This window comes from Cololabis saira, chromosome 4, assembly GCF_033807715.1.
Source record: "Cololabis saira isolate AMF1-May2022 chromosome 4, fColSai1.1, whole genome shotgun sequence".
NCBI lineage: Eukaryota > Metazoa > Chordata > Actinopteri > Beloniformes > Belonidae > Cololabis > Cololabis saira.
This window is the reverse complement of record NC_084590.1, coordinates 46,100,283-46,111,444: the sequence shown is the minus strand read 5'-3', so window position 1 is coordinate 46,111,444 and position 11,162 is coordinate 46,100,283. Positions and strand designations below refer to the sequence as shown.

At 42.4% G+C, this 11,162-nt stretch overlaps 1 protein-coding gene across 2 annotated transcripts in view; it reads right to left on the bottom strand.

Annotated features, from left to right (window-relative positions):
- Nucleotides 1-9,798: 9,798 nt before the first annotated feature.
- si:cabz01090165.1 (uncharacterized protein LOC100333421 homolog) overlaps nt 9,799-11,162 on the bottom strand; it is a 686,742-nt gene continuing 685,378 nt past the window's right edge. For both annotated transcript variants that reach the window (XM_061719918.1, XM_061719919.1), the window contains one exon: nt 9,799-10,999. The gene's annotated coding sequence lies outside the window, so the exon portion shown is untranslated. The remainder of the gene's footprint in view (nt 11,000-11,162) is intronic.

The following is an 11,162-nucleotide window of genomic DNA, read 5'->3' as shown; positions in this document are numbered from 1 at the left end:
GTACAGTGAAATTTATTGAAAAATGTGTTGATAGTAGTGTTGAATATTGGTTCACAGTAAAAAGCTCTTGGTTCTTGCGTGTTGCAGTCACTATGAAAAAGAAAAAGCTGTTTTTCGGGATATTTTTTTCTGTTTTTTGGAATTCTTTTTTGGGGATAATTTTTTCTGTTCGTTATATTTTTCTTTTTGGCTCTTTTTTTTTAAGGATAATTCTTTCTGTTCTTCGTGATATTTTTCTTTTTGGCCCTTTTTCGGGATACTTTTTTTTGTTCTTTTTTTTTTTTTTTTTTGGCCCGGAATTTAAGTATAATTGTTTCTGTTTTTTGTCTTAATTTTTACGGTACTGTTTTAGGTATAAGGATTTCTGTTTTTCGAGCCTGTTAAGTTTTCAGCAAGGATCACACCGTCTTCATCTGCAACATAGTATTTATTTATTTCTCATGACACTGGAAACATCAAAAAACAGGGTGGAAAAAAAATACCACAAAAAACTGAAAATAATTACACCGAAAACCTGCTTTTTAATTTTCTCCAAGCAACCCGCTTCTGTACTTCTGAACAGAAGGCAGGTCTGCAGTAAATCCATCAGATCTGGCAACCGGGCCTCTGTGGTGGTCCTGGACCTGGATCTGGGTTTGAGGAGATCAAACGTAGACCGGGACCAGCTGCTTCTCTTTATTTTCTATTTCTGGTCGGGTTTTCTCCTCCTACCTGTCTGGTGTTCGGCCCGGAGTCCCGAGGAGGAACCAGAATATTCAGTTCTGGACCAGAAGACTGATTTGATCTAGGAGGGATACGCTCCATCACCAGGTCGGGGTTAAAAGTTGGAGAAACATCAGACCATAAAACACGTGTGTGGATGTCTATAACACACATGCACACATATACACACAATCACACAGGTGGGTCATTCCTAGCATTCGGTGCCATTTGAGTCCCCATGACATAATGTGGTATAGCTTTTCTTACATGGTTAACCCCCCTCTACCATAGAAAACAATGATATGTAACCAGGATTAATTACATTTAAAATAATTACTCTAATTTTAGCACAAGTAAACTAAACTGCCTTGTCCCGAATCATGTTTGCTCAACTACAACCGGAAATATAAGTAATAGAAATCAAATACATTCTACAATTTTCATTATGGTTGTATAGCTTTATTCATAATATTCCTCACCAAATGTTATTTTTTGTAATTAATAGATTTTTAATGCTTAGAATTCTTAAAATATGTTGTGTCTCTGAGCCGAATGTCCACCCTGTTACTCTGATGTAAATACCCCTAAACACGCCCTCTACTATAACCTCCTCATCACATGACTCAGCAGGAATTGTGCATTTGTGGTGGGAAAATCATCTGCAAGAAGTACAGTTAGTATAACTCTTTTAATCAACCCTTTTTTCAGTGTTTTAGAATGCTTGATTTATGTGGTAAAGCATAACGTGTCCCCCCTGTTATGCTTATTTATAGTAGAAACCAATATTTTTTTGTGATTTTGAAAATATGGTTGGTTAATATGTTAAAAATCGTCCTCGGTTGTCACCAAGTGCTAGCTTGTTTTTCATCACATGAGTAGTAATGGCCAACTTTAGCATAAAATGTCCCCCCTGTTACCGTCCACCCTGTTACTGATTTGCACAGTAACAGGGTGGACACACGGTAACAAGGGGGATGTCAGAGGGTTAGGGTTAGAGTCTCCAGTATGTGTTGATATTCATAATACATGTATTAAGCATTTATTTGTAATATGCTTTTCAAAGATTTGTTAAAGGTGGTCAAGGTGCGCCCTATCTGGGTCCACCTTGACTTAGATATGGTGAAGGAAAGATACCCTCTGGTCAATCACGTCCATGTCTTCATCGATGGGCCAGCTACCCAATACAAAGAGAAGGGCAACTTTTACCTTCTCTCAAAAGAGCCATTCAAGAAGAGCTTCAAATACATCAGCTGGAAGTTCTTTTTGGCCAGCCATGGCAAGGGGGCTCCAGATGGTGTTTGGGGTGCCCTTAAGAGATCAGCTGACAAAATTGTCTGCCATGGAGGAGATATCCCCAATGCAGAGGCCACGTTCCACGAGTTGAAGAATTTGGGCACTTCTGTTGTACTTTTTCTTGTGGTAGAAGAAGATGTTGAGAGGACATGCAAGAAATGATGGATGTGCCCCAACTAGTTCCTGTCAAAGGAACAATGAAAATCCACCAGGTGATCTCTTTGGACCCCGGCAGGGCTGCCTTTTATCACCGGTCCTGTTCATAATTTTTATGGACAGGATTTCTAGGCGCAGCCAGGGGCCGGAGGGGATCCGGTTTGGGAACCTCAGGATTTCATCTCTGCTTTTTGCAGATGATGTTGTCCTGTTGGCTTCATCAGAGATGATGAGTGATCTCTATGTCTCCAGGTACAATTAAATACCAGGGCATAACTTGCCTTTGCCAGGCAGATCAAGGCATACTGCTATGGCTGAAGCAGGTGAGCCTGGGAGAAGAGGCAGACATTGCACCACATTGCACCGAAGAACCATCCCGGCCTGAAGTCATCATCAAAGAAAAGATTGGGCAGTCGTGCATTGTAAACTATGATGGTGAACCCTACCCAGGAATCATCCGGGAGGTTGAAGATGATGTCAAAGTAAAGTGCATGCACAAGAATGGGACCAACAAGTTCTTCTGGCCAAGTCCACAGGAGGATGTTAGTTGGTCCAGGGATGACCAGATTGTGTGCCGGACGGTGTGGAATTATTTAGAAAGACACCTGCTGGTGGTTGCTGGTCCGTTAAGTAGTTTTTGAGTGCTCTGTTGCAATGGTGGTGAGGTCAGAAACTGACAAATGTCCCTGATGTTTCTTTTGGGTAGGGGGGATGCATGAGCTCCGGTGAGCAACACGGCGCGCTGTGAGCTTCTGGATTGCTGTGTGCGCCTTACACTCGCCAAATGTACAGGGCACCTTGTCAAATTGAAAGGGCACCAGGGCCAAAAGGGCAGATGCTCAAGCATCCTTTAATTTCTATGTGTGCACGCCTATGCATGTTATTGTTTACTGGTGTGAAGTCCACCCTGTTACGTTCTGTCCACCCTGTTGCTCTTCTGTCCTCCCTGTTACCTGTGTGTGTTTTTTTAAATAATTAAATAAATTCAAAAAATAATAAGCATGTCTTTGTTGTTACTTGCAGGTAATAATTTGGCAGAGTGAAATCACTTAAAAATTGTGCCAAATTCTATTGAAATTCTAGTTTATTATAAAAGAAACATGTTGAAATTACATTGTGCTTTAAAATAGAGTGAATCTTTTTTCAAGATAATACTTTACACTTCAAATATATGACCTAGTATTCACAAACAAGTAAGGGACAATTTAGCTCTTAGAAAATGTAAATATTACAATAACTGTGTATTAAAAACACTTAGTAATAAACATGAGAACGTCCTGTAACAGGGTGGACATTTGGCCTATGTCACATGCAACGAATTTGGTAAAAATTATTAAACCAAAATATCCTGAGCTGGACCAGTATGTTTTTCGTATCATTCAAAAAGCCCTCCTTCAGATTAAATAAAAAAATCATGAGAATGTAAAAATTTTTGGCAGAAAGTAAACCAGGATGAAATGGCACCGAATAGTAGGAATGACCCAGGTATACATACATATATACAGTATTTATAAGACCTGATAGTGCATTATGTTCCTGGCAGAGCTCTCCGCTCTCAGAGTGCAGGTTTACTCGTTCCAGAGTATCTAAATGTAGATTTGGACAGCGGGCGTTCTGCTATCAGGCACCATTACTTTGGAACCAACTTCCAATCTGGGTTAAGGAGGCTGACACCACCTCCACCTTTAAAACTAAACTTAAAACCTTTCTGTTTAGTAAAGCCTATAGTTAGTGTTTAGTAAACCTCTAGCTGGTGTTGGTAAATCTCTAGTTAGTGTAAACTCTAGTGTGTTAGAGTCAGTAGTCATAGTTGCAGCTATAGAACAAGACTATAATAGTTAGTCTCAAATATAGCTTCGCGGTAGATATGCTGCTATAGGCTTATGCTGCAGGGGGGCACCGACATGATCCGCTGGGCGGTGCCTCTCACCCTTCTTCTCCTCTCCTTTTCCCTTTCTCTCTTCTCCATTTCCATTTTTATTTATTATAAATATTTCATAGCTATCATTTTTGTCCATCGTTCCTGTAGTTTCTTGTGCCGGCCCCCCTTTTTTCTCTTTTGTGCATGTTTGCAGGCCGGAGCCTCGGGAGCTGCGTTCTGGCCTGCGGTCCCGGTCCTCCCCCCCATCCCCGGTCATCCCGTTGCTGCTTCCACCTGCCTACGTGGATGTCTGCTGTGTGCTACTGACGCCGCCCCCCCCCCCCCTCTGGTCATCCCGCTGCTGCTTCCACCTGCCTGCTGTGCTGGTGCCGTCCCTGTGACTCCCAGTCTGGCCCTCGGCAGGAGGGTCCCCCCTTATGAGCCTGGTCCTGCTCAAGGTTTCTTCCTCCTAAAGGGGAGTTTTTCCTTGCCACTGTTTGGCTTAAGGCTTTTCTCCCACTATGGGAGTTTTTACCTGCCATTGTTTATGTAATAATTACTCGGGGGTTTATGTTTATGTTTATGTTTATGTTCATGTTCTGGATCTCTGGAAAGCGTCTAGAGACAACATCTGTTGTATTAGACGCTATATAAATTGAATTGAATTGAATTGAATATACATACACATACACACACACACACAATCACACACACACACACACACACACACACACACACACACACACAATCACACACACACACACACACACACACACACACACACACACACACACACACACACACACATACAAACACATACACACACACACACACACACACACACACACACATACACACACACACACACACACACACACACACACAAACACACACACACACATACACACATACATACACACACACATACACACACACACAAATGTGTGTGTATGTATGTGTGTGTGTGTTTGTATGTGTGTGTGTGTTTGTATGTGTGTATATATGTGTGTACGTATGTGTTTGTGTATATATGTACGTATGTATGTATTGTCACAAACCGGGCCAGTCACTGACAGAGATGAGTCCACACATGGATGTCTGCGTAGGGGCCGTCACAGTATATAATAATAGTAAATAAATACATTTTCCCTTAGTAATCCCACAATGGGGGAATTCTTTCCTCTGCATTTAACCCATGTTCTAGTTGAACTACTAGCAGTGGTCTGGGGGCCCGGGGGAGCAGTGAGGGTTAAGGGCCTTGCTCAGGGGGCCAAAGTGGTTCACCTCGGTTGCAATCCAGGGTCTTGAACCTGGATCCTCCAGACTCCAGCCCTCCTCTGTAACCACTACCACTCCCCTCAATATGTGTGTGTGTGTGTGTGTGTGTGTGTGTGTGTGTCTGTCTGTCTGTCTGTCTGTCTGTCTGTCTGTCTGTCTGTCTGTCTGTCTGTCTGTCTGTCTGTCTGTCTGTCTGTCTGTCTGTCTGTCTGTCTGTCTGTCTGAGCTCTTCAGCCGTATACTCTGGCTCAAAACGGTAAGGACGTCCATCATATTCAAAGTCGTCGTCCACAACCTCAGAATTTGACAAATATTCAGACATGTTTCAAATAACTAACAGTAAACTAACAGTAGTGAACTCTAGCTGTACACGGAGCTGTGTCTGGGACGCGCGCACAGAGATGACGTCATGAGTTCAGAGGTCTTGTTTACAAACTGATTTATTTGTTACACACACAGCCCCGGATGTAGACAACAGGTCCTGGAAGCAGATGTAGTGATTCATAAAAGAAATGAAGAGTTTCGCGGCAATCATGTGTTATTGTCCCGCTGTGCCCTCATGCGCTACCGTTATATGGAGAAGCGGCTCGCACAAAACTCCTAATATCTTCCGACTCCAAATGACACCAAACTTGCCTGGGTGAGTATACAACCATAAAAAATGTCAGAAATAAGGTCCAGGTTGTAAAAAACCGAACTTTCCCTTTAAGTAAAAGCTGTCAAACTTGTGCTCTTTTGTTGGTGTCCTTCCTGATGTTGTGGTTTCCATTTTCGAGCCATATTATTTCAATGTTATTTGTGTGGAGACCGCAACAGTGTGTATGTGTATATGTGTTTGTGTGTGTATATACTGTATGTACGTATGTATGTATGTCTCCTTTGTTCGCTGTTTCATTTTATTTTTCCTGCTCATGTTCCAAATAAAAGATATCAATCAATCAGAGTCGTACCTGAGCTGCAGAGGAACAGCAGGACCTTCATCGCCGTGTTACCCATGTCCACTCTGGAGCTGTACCAGGTCTGGATCTGGACCCTGGTGGTTGTAGAGGAACCTTCCAAAACAATAAATGTAATAAAAAATATAATAAAACAACATCCATCCATTATCTACACCCACTTTATCCTTTGCAGGGTCACGGGGGTCTGCTGGAGCCTATCCCAGCTATTTTCAGGCGAGAGGCAGGGGTTACACCCTGGACAGGTCACCAGTCCATCACAGGACCACATGTAGACAAACAACCAGACACACCCACACCTACGTGCAATTTAGAATCACCAATTAACCTAGCATGCATGTTTTTGGACTGTGGGAGGAAACCGGAGTAACCGGAGAAAACCCACGCAAGCACGGGGAGAACATGCAAACTCCACACAGAAAGACCCTGCCGGGCCTGGGAGTTGAACCGGGAACCTTCTTGCTGTGAGGCAACAGTGCTAACCACTTCGTGCTGCCCAATAAAACAACATATTAAACCAAAATATCCAGTTTAACAAAAGTAAACCCACCTCCAGCTGTTTCTTTCTCTTTCCCCAGTCGTCATTTATCATTCATCCCGGAGGCTTCAGAGTTAAAGAAACCAAAAACGAACGAATCAAATTTCCATCTGTTAATGTTCAGTCACCGTCTGGACGGTTCTGGTTCTGGGTTTCTCCACTTTTATCATCTACATCTTACAGCTACACAAATATCTGCTGACGAGCGTCAGACCAAAGTTCACTCGTCCAGAGAAACTTCCAGAGAAGTGGGGAATATGCTGTATTTTATTTATTTGGAGCATAGTAACGATTTCAGGACAGATCCTCCTCGTTTTGGTCCCATTCCATCTTAGTTCATATCTCAAAAAAGACGACAAACATAACATGTTTGAATAATCTTGAACCAGCAAGTAGGAAAAAATCAGGAAAACCCTGTTTATTCGTGCAGTTAGCTGACCACATGAAGGAACTACGCCCATATCCAGTGGAATACAGTAAACCCTTTATAAAAAGTAGGGGTGTAACAATATATCGTGCCATGAAATTACGCGATACACAAACGTCACGATACGTGTCGTGGAGGTGACAAACTGTAGCGTGATATTGGGACAAATCTATCAAGTCAATACAAGCAGACGCTGATTTCTTTTTCAATGTAGTGATTTTGTTTTAACACAAGAGGGCGCTCTGAGCTAGTGGGGGACTAATCTGCACCGCACCCCCCTCTCCATCTTTCCTTTTTTTGTTGTTTCAGTTACAAGTAGATCAAGTAGAATGGAGAACAAACGTAGCAATAGAAGACGCCCCCGCCACATTTAAGTCTTTACTTTTATTTATTTATTTAATTTTAGTTGTTAAATTTCTGGGCCGGAGAAACCCCACCCTGTCTGGTGAAAAGATGCGGCCTGCTCACTCCTCAGGTTAAGGAGGAGACCTGAGCTCAGTGCAGGGCCCTCCCGGGGTTGGTAGATGGATGGCAATGCCCAGGACTGTCAGTAGGTAGGAGCACTGGGTGGTAAAAATGGGAAAAAAACCGGGATAAAAATATATAAAAAAAAAAAAAAAATTTCTGGAAAAGACAAAAGTCAAGTCATACATGAGAGAAACTATTCAGTATGTGGCAAAATATTTGTACTTGAAACTGAAACTGAAGATACATAATCCAAACCTGACATTAACTTTTAGGTCAGTTTGTGGAAAATGGTTGGCCTGGCTTTCTCTTTAAAACTTAAACAGTTATAAAGCATTACAAACTGCAACAATAGGGCAAACGCACAGCATTGTTTTGTATTTTGTGTCTTTCCATTCCAAAGATACGGTGGCCGAGACCCGCCTTTGCTGAAAATAAAAGTAACGCTGCAAACAGAAACAAACGCTGCTCCAAATTAAAGAAACGCAATTAAAAAGAAACGTCGCTGCAAATAAAATAAACGCTTTGCAAATAAAATAAACGCTGCAAATAAAATAAACGCTGCTGCAAATTAAAAAAAAACTACGCGAATAAAAAAGCCACAACGGAAGTTAATTACCGGGGACTGTTTTTGCTGATGCACCGGTGTTTTTTACGTGAGAGGAGAAGAAGAAGATGAAGAGGACGTAAGTGAAAAGGAAGAAATAAGAATAGCGAGGAATAAGAAGATCAACGAACGAGAAAATAAGTGAAAAGGTTCGTGTTCAACGTCGCTACGTGTAATTTTTTATGTGTTTGTTTAATGTGCATCAGCAAAAATAGTCCCCGGAAATTCACTTCCGTTGTGGCTTTTTTATTTGCGTGGTTTTTTTATTTTATTTGCAGCAGGGTTTCTTTATATTTTCAGCGTTTCTTTTATTTGCAGCAGCGTTTCTTTTTGTTTGCAGCGTTTATTTTATTTGCTAAGTGTTTATTTTATTTGCAGCAGCGTTTGTTTCTGTTTGCAGCGTTACTTTTATTTTCAGCAATGGCGGGTCTCGGCCACCGTACAAAGACCATTTTTTCCAGTCATATGTTCCTCATTCTAGGTGGTAAAAAAAATACTGCTATAATATCGTATCGTTATCGTGACCTCAATATCGTGTATCGTACCGTATCGTGAGATTAGCGTATCGTTACACCCCTAATAAATCGTTTATGAAGGTTGACCTGTTCCAGTTGTGGTTCCTGGCTCCTTCGGCCGATCCCAGGAGCTCGACTCGTTGTTGGATCCCCCTAGTGGTCAGTCGAGGAACTGCAACTTTTCTTGGCTCTACGTTGGATTTTGTTCAGTTCAGCACTGTCAACAAAATGTGTTTTTTTATTTTCTCACTTTACTTTATTGGATCATTTGAACATCCTGTCCATAATCCGAGCAGTAGAAGACATTCGTCATCCTTGGCACTGGTTGTACCTGCGGTCGCGATCGCATCTTAAAAAGGCTTCACATCGTCACATCAATGCTATTATGGAACAGTATTCGACCCAGGCAGGAGAAAAATAAAAATAATATTTTAGAGGAGGAAGATTTTTTTTAAATTGTGCAAATGTCGAGAAAATAGCCGAAATGTCGAGATTAATGTTGAAGTACAATTTCGAGAAAAAAGTCGAAATGTTGAGAAAAAAGGCGAAATTTCGACTTCATTCACAAAATATCGACTTTATTCTTGAAATTGTATTTCAACATTAATCTCAACCTTTTTGACTTTTTTCTAAAAAATTGTATTTCAACAATATTCTCGAAATTTCGACTATTTTCTCTAAATTGTATTTCGACATTAATCTCGACATTTCGACTTTTTTCTCAACGTGCACAATAAAAAAAATCTTCCCCTCTCAAATATTTTTTCTCCTGCATGGCCCTAATACTCTTCCGTAATGCTAATGCTAATCTATGCTGCTCGTGTGCGAATTACAAGTCTGCAAAATTCCTCTGGAAACCGAAGCCGTCCCCCAGACAGGATCTCCGGGTGTTGAAAACATCATCTGAAAACGAACTCGTTCACACATTCATTGGAATCAAAGTTTCGTTAAACGTTGAACAACAACACATCAGTTTTTTTTCCAAGAAAAATACCTTTTTATTTCATTAAAAATCCACATAATTGTATCTATGAAAGCATAAAATATCCGTTTCCCGTGGTGTCGTGTTTTCCTCCTTATTGTGGATGGTTTGTTTTGCTATATTCAAAGTAAATCATGGGTATCAAACCATCGAAGACTGCAAGATGTATGTCACATACAAACACAGACACTGTCAAACGGTAAAGGTGGGGGGGGCAACGCAAGTTCTGCTGGCCGTCTTTAAAACCACTTCATATATCTAGTGATCGGCTTGAAACAGTCTTCCTGCCCAGTTCGGCAGAGTTCTGCAGAGTCAGAGCGTCACTTCTCCCCGTGCAGGTACTGCATTTGTGGCTCAGGCGTCCCGCAAGGCTCCGTTCTCGGGAATCCAAAGTTTTAACTTTTTTTTTTCTTCTCTTTTATTTATTAATTTTATTTATTTTTTATTAATACTCCAACACAGAAAGAACCGATCCACCATGGACGCAAACACACTGATTATTTCAACATTATCTAGAGTCATCCAATGCCAGGGGGAGGGGGGGGTTCAGTCGATAATACCGCAGAGTATAACTATTCAGTTCTTCATGAGAAAGAGAGCGAGCGTGGCGGAGAAGCAGAAAGATGACATGGAAACAGATGCATGACTAAAGTGCCAGAAAAGTTCACGCTTTAGTAAATCAGTTTATTATTTAAGTGCTAAGAGACAAGGTGTGCTTTCGGACGTTTGCTCTCTTGCCAAATATTAAACAATCTCGTCGTAATACTGTTGCAATCCTTTGGCGTACGACTGTAACGTGGAGAAAGACGGTGCCTCGAATCCTCGGTGATCCTGAACGTCACTTAGAATCCAGATCTGTTCGGCGGTTTCCAGGACCAGAATCCAGGGTCAAAACCAGAAACGGAATCCAGCAGAACCCCCAGACGTCCAGGTTCGTTGAGTACTTCCTTCGTAAAACGGGGCGATGCCTCTGAAACCGGGTTTCAAACCCCCAGTGAAACCGCCGGCGCAAGGAGAACCTCCGGGCCGGTGTGTCCGTCCCCCCGCGGCGTGGAGGTTAGCATATCAACCCGGGGGAGTCCCAATGTCCTCCTCCACGTGCCCACGAGGACGCACACGACCACATCCGGTCCTGGTACCAGACGGCGCCCGAGGGTGGGGTAAGTCCCGGTCCTGGTCCCGGACCCGGACCGCCCAGGATTCCCGACCCGCGAGGTACCTGGTGGAGACAAGAGAAGCAGAGGTGAAGACATCGCTGAGGGGCCGCGAAGCAATGGCGCCGGAAGTGGGGGGGGCCAGGGGGCCATTGGCCCCCCCGACTTTTCCCTCCTCTCACATTCTTTTTAAGGCCACGTTTACACATAGTATTGTATTTACAAAAA